The sequence below is a fragment of the Salvelinus alpinus genome, chromosome 37, assembly GCF_045679555.1.
Source record: "Salvelinus alpinus chromosome 37, SLU_Salpinus.1, whole genome shotgun sequence".
Taxonomy (NCBI): domain Eukaryota; kingdom Metazoa; phylum Chordata; class Actinopteri; order Salmoniformes; family Salmonidae; genus Salvelinus; species Salvelinus alpinus.
This window is the reverse complement of record NC_092122.1, coordinates 13,368,566-13,374,870: the sequence shown is the minus strand read 5'-3', so window position 1 is coordinate 13,374,870 and position 6,305 is coordinate 13,368,566.

Here is a 6,305-nt window from a genome sequence, read left to right as displayed (position 1 = left end):
CATCAGGATTTAAAATCCCACATCTAACCACCTGATTATTCATGTAGTTTTATACGTGTAGTTTTAAATATCCTCTTGTTAGGTCTATCTGCGAACACCATGGCAATAAATCTAATTTTACAATGCAAATATTATGACCACTCAGTGTTAGTCACTGAACACTGCATTGCCACTTGACAGCCCAAATGTGGGCCTTTTCCCAATCTGTGAATCTGCACCTTGCTGTCCCCTTGAATTGACATGTGTCTCAGTATCTGTTGACAACAGCACTCTTTCCATGGTAAATATGTATGCCCTTGAATAGGACAATCCTCTTTTTCCCAATAAAGGACAGTGTTTTGAAAGACCACTGCCTAATTGTCCCAGGGCTTAAAGAGGGTTGATTTCACCAGCAGAGATAAGAGATCAGCACTGATCCAATCACTAAACAGCAGATCAGTGCTGACCCAATCATAAAGCAGGACATCAGCAGCACAGATCCAGTTAGCTCAGACAGTGTCAGCGCATCACATAAACAAGGACGTATCCAGAGAGGGCAGTGCGTGGACACAAACAGGCAAAGATGACACCTTATAATGCCATCAAAGTGGGTCACAACATGCAAGCACATTCAAAGACGTCACAGGGTGTATGAGGACATTCAATTCACCTATTTAATCCTAATATGGGCAGATAGTGACTACATTCATATACAGTTTTGACTCAATGCAATATGTTATGCATAACAATATTACCCGTGTTAAGTGGATGAGCCTCAGCAGGGAATAAACGGTTTCAAGATGCCTCGATAACTATGATCAAGACCAACATCCTATCCACCCCAAAGCCTACTGCCCCTGGATTAGCTACAGCTCCAGCAGATTGGGTGTATTGTCATAACCTTTAAGTTCAGTCTCTCTCTCTTCAGTTCAGAACATTGGGGCATTATCATCCAACATGCTGAATGGCACAAAACAGGAGCACAATGTACCATACACATTTTCACTCCCTGCTGTGTATTGCATCATGGTAACGAGTAACCATATAATAGTAAACGATGATGCACTCCTGATTAAAGACAAAGCTGCTTGAGCTGACCTTGTCAAATCAGAGCATGCAAAATAAAACTCCTCTGGTTCCAAGAAACTTACATAAACCTCGCTATTAATCAGTGTTTTCTGATGAAAAGCTCATCTAATTTGGCAACCATTTCCTCAGGTGATTATAAGTCCCACTTCCATGAACAGTGACAAATATGACTATTATCATTACTACTGGGGTATGGCTATAATGATGGCCTGTTCTTGTCTGATTATCCCCCAATGCAGTAGTAGACTGACTTTCCTTTCCTTCTCCTGCCCACTCTAATATGCAGCACTCAGGGTTGTACCTCTGCCAGCTCTCTCTCTCTCTGTCTCCCACTCTGTCTCCCTCTCTGTCTCTCTCTCTCTGTCTCTCTTATTCTCCCTTTCTTTCTGTCTATCTGCCCTTCTCTCTCTCGCTCTCCCTCTGTCTCTCTCTGTCTCTCTCTCTCTCCCTTGCTCTCCCCTCTCTCTATCTATCTTTATCTTTCTCTCTCTCTCTCTCTCTCTCTTTCTCTCTCTCTCTCTCTCTCTCTCTCTCTCTCTCTCTCTCTCTCTCTCTCTCTCTTTCTCTCTCTCTTCCGCCCCCTTGAACTCATTGACCAGGAAAAGGCTTGTTTTCACTCACAGGGATTCTGGACAGAGAAGAGGTGTTGACAGCATCCTCTGTCTGGACTGACCTGCCAAACAGCCAGGCCAGAGGTAAAGACAATGGTCCAGCATACAGATGAGTATATGAGAAAGATAAGCATTTAAAGTTCACATGAGGACACACAGGGGGCGGAGAGAGCAGTTAGAATCTGTGCTCTCAACCCTGTTTCATTCTTCTCCTTCATAGCATTGATCTTAATTGGGGTGAACTATTCCCTCTTGATTAGTTTGAGATGGCTCTTGTGAGTTAGGCTGTACTTTTCTGATCAGTGATTTAAACCCAAAAATCTTCATATGAACTAAGCAAACTAAGCTATTCATTGTGTGAGAGAGGGGGTAATTATGTTTTTTTTCTCAGTATTTAATCTACTCAGTGATGTGGAGTGGGTTTAAATGAAAAAGAGGGGTGTGGTGCTGATGCGTGTGCATGGGATATCAAAATCATATTTCGGTGCCATACCATGTCTGTTCATATGGAAGAAATAAAGGTGCGTCATGGAGCAGCAGAGCGAGAGGGGTGCTTGTTTTGATACTTGCCGTTGCCGCAGCAACATGTAGGGGTCACAAATGTTTCGGTGAAGCGGGCAGGAAATTCCATGGCGCCTGTTGATGATCAAATCCCAATTTAAATACTGTTCTATGATAGTTTAACTATCCATGTCAGATTGATGAACATGCTGGATTCTAGTAAGAGAACGTTTTCAGAAATAGCCTAGTGTTCTCAGAAGGAGGGTTGCAAAATTCCACGAACTTTCAATAAATTCCCTGGTTTTCCGAAAATTATGGTTGGAGGATTCCCGGAGTCAGGAGGGAATAAGCAGGAAGTCCGCACTCCTTCAACCATGATTTCTGGAAAACCAAGGAATTTATTGAAAGTTCCTGGAATTATGAAACCCTACTCAGAAGACATTCAGAAATCATGTAAACAAAGCAAATAATACACAGCTACCAGGGTATCGGGTCAATATCTCTGGAAATTGTGATACAGGAGAAAGTTATTCCTCAACTTGCAGGATCGCAGTTCTATTATTAAGAGCCATGTATTTATTATCAATGTTTAATAATGCGGTCATTATTTAGTCACTGTCAAAATGCCAAAACTCTCTCTTTTAAGACACATAGGAACGTCCCTCTGAGACTATTCATCCTATCAGTGTCAACGTGCTTACAGACACAGGATTCTGTCAAAACAGTGAACACTGCAAATCCTGGGTGATGCAATCATACCAATACAATTCAACAATTCAAGTATGCACAAGTTGCCAGTAGTTCAACGAGTGCACTTGATGTAGGAAAAAACCTGAGAAACATAGCTTTTTAATTACCGTAAGCTGTCTATGCCCCACCACACTACACTCTCAGAGGACCCCCTCTAAGTAAGAAACCTGTTAATTCTGTAAGTATCCCTAAAGAGAAGTATTCCCTCCTGCAGAAAGCCCTGTCAGCAGAGTGAACGTGTTTGTGTGAAACATGTATGGGAAGCTCTCAATCAAATGTATTTCCAAAGCCCTTTGTACATCAGCCGATGTCACAAAGTGCTATACAGAAACCCAGCCTAAAACCCCAAACAGCAAGCAATGCAGATGTAGAAGCACGGTGGCTAGGAAAAACTCCCTAGAAAGGCAGAAACCTAGGAAGAAACCTAGAGAGGAACCAGGCTCTAAGGGGTGGCCATTCCTCTTCTGGCTGTGCCAGGTTGAGAATATAACAGTACATGGCCAAGATGTTCAAACGTTCATAGATGACCAGCAGGGTCAAATAACAATAATAATCACAGTGGTTGTAGAGGATGCAACAGGTCAGCACCTCAGGAGTAAATGTCAGTTGGCTTTTCATAGCCGAGCATTCAGAGTTAGAGACAGCAGGTGCGGTAGAGAGAGAGAGTCGAAAACAGCAGGTCTGGGACAAGGTAGCACGTCCAGTGAACAGGTCAGGGTTCCATAGCCGCAGGCAGAACAGTTGAAACTGGAGCAGCAGCACAACCAGGTGGGCTGGGGACAGCAAGGAGTGATCAGGCCAGGTAGTCCTGAGGCATGGTCCCATGGCTCAGGTCCTCCAGGAGGGGAGGGAGAGGGAGAGAATTAGAGGGAGCATACTTACATTTCCACAGGACACCGGATAAGACAGGAGAAATACTACAGAAATAACAGACTGACCCTAGCCCCAATCCCACAGGACACCGGATAGCATAAATACTGGAGGCTGAGACAGGAGGGGTCGGGAGACACTGTGGCCCCGTCCTACGATACCCCCGGACAGGGCCAACCAGGCAGGATATAACCCCACCCACTTTGCCAAAGCACAGCCGCCACACCACAAGAGGGATATCTTCAAACCACCAACTTACTACCCTGAGACAAGGCTGAGTATAGCCCACGAAGATCTCCCCCATGGCACGAACCCGAGGGGGATGCCAAACCCGGACAGGAAGATCACGTCAGTGACTCAACCCACTCAAGTGATGCACCCCTCCTAGGGACGGGATGGAACAGTACCAGTAAGCCAGTGACTCAGTCCCCATAATAGGGTTAGAGGCAGAGAATCCTGGTGGAGAGAGGGGAACCGGCCAGGCAGCGACAGCAAGGGCGGTTCGTTGCTCTAATGCCTTTCCGTTCACCTTCACACCCCTGGGCCAGACTACACTCAATCATAGGACCTACTGAAGAGATGAGTCTTCAATAAAGACTTAAAGGTTGAGACCGAGTCTGCGTTGCTCACATGGATAGGCAGACCATTCCATAAAAATGGAGCTCTATAGGAGAAAGTCCTGCCTCCAGCTGTTTGCTTAGAAATTCTAGGGACAATAAGGAGGCCTGCGTCTTGTGACCGTAGCGTATGTCTGAGAGATAGGTAGGAGCAAGCCCATGTAAGGCTTTGTAGGTTAGTAGTAAAACCTTGAAATCAGCCCTAGCCTATACAGTAAGCCAGTTTAGAGAGGCTAGCACTGGATTAATATGATCAAATTTTTTGGTTCTAGTCAAGATTCTAGCAGCCGTGTTTAGCACTAACTGAAGTTTATTTAGTGCTTTATCTGGGTAGCCGGAAAGTAGAGCATTGCAGTAGTCTAATCTAGAAGTAACAAAAGCATGGATTAACTTTTCTGCATCATTTTTTAACAGAACGTTTTCTGATTTTTACAATGTTACGAAGATGGGAAAAAGCTGTCCTTGAAACAGTCTTGATATGTTCATCAAAAGAGAGATCAGGGTCCAGAGTAACGCCGAGGTCCTTCACAGTTTTATTTGAGACGACTGTACAACCATCAAAATAAATTGTCAGATCCAACAGAAGACCTCTTTGTTTCTTGGGACCTAGAACTAGCATCTTTGTTTTGTCCGAGTTTAAAAGTAAAACATTTGCCTCCATCCACTTCCTTATGTCTGAAACACAGGCTTCCAAGGAGGGCAATTTTGGGGCTTCACCATGTTTCATCAAAATGTACAGCTGTGTATCGTCCGCATAGCAGTGAAAGTTAACATTATGTTTCCGAATAACATCACCAAGAGGTAAAATATATAGTGTAAACTATAGTGGTCCTAAAACAGAACCTTGAGGAACAACAAAACGTACAGTTACTTTGTCAGAGGACAAGCTATCCACAGAGACAAACTGATATCTTTCCGACAGATAAGATCTAAACCAGGCCAGAACTTGCCTGTGTAGACCAATTTGAGTTTCCAATCTCTCCAAAAGAATGTCATGATCGATGGTGTCAAAAGCAGCACTAAGGTCTAGGAGCACGAGGACAGATGCAGAGCCTTGGTCTGACGCCATTAAAAGGTTATTTACCACCACGAGTGCAGTCTCAGTGCTATGATGGGGTCTAAAACCAGACTGAAGCGTTTTGTATACATTGTCTTCAGGAAGGCAGTGAGTTGCTGCGCTACAGCTTTTTCTACCATTTTTGAGAGGAATGGGAGATTCAATATAGGCCGATAGTTTTTTATATTTTCTGGTTTGGCTTTTTCAGGAGAGGCTTTATTACTGCCACTTTTAGTGAGTTTGGTACACATCTGGTGGATAGGGAGCTGTTTATTATGTTCAACATAGGAGGGCAAAGCACAGGAAGTTCTGACAGAGCAGTTCACTCCTCACGGTATGATAGAGTGGCTTGGGGGTAAGGGGGTAACCATCCACTGCTCACTCCCTGGCGGAGGGTGTGTGTGTGTGGGGGGGGGGGGGGGGTACTCCTCTGCCTGCTGCCTGGCTCAGAGTATGTCCAGGGAAGAGGCTCTGCCAGGCCTCAATTATGGGGGAGTCATCCAGGACACACTGAAGCAATTACAGGCCCATATAAATCAATATGCTGCTGGTTTAAAAAGTGATCTGCTCCCAACACTCTCTGGATAGGGTCTGACTCAGGAGGTCAGCTTAGATTTTTTTGTTGAGTTCTTCATAACAATTTTTTTGAAACTGGGCAGAGACTCTTCCTGCCTGTTGAACTAGGTTGAATTGGCATGGACTGGGCTTTCCGATTTGTTTTACGATCAGGTGGGCAATGCTGGGCATGGACTATGGCTGCAGTTTGCTCTTAGGTCAGGTTAGAGGGTTTCATTTCTGGTTGACATCAAGTTTAAGGGGCTCTTATTTCAG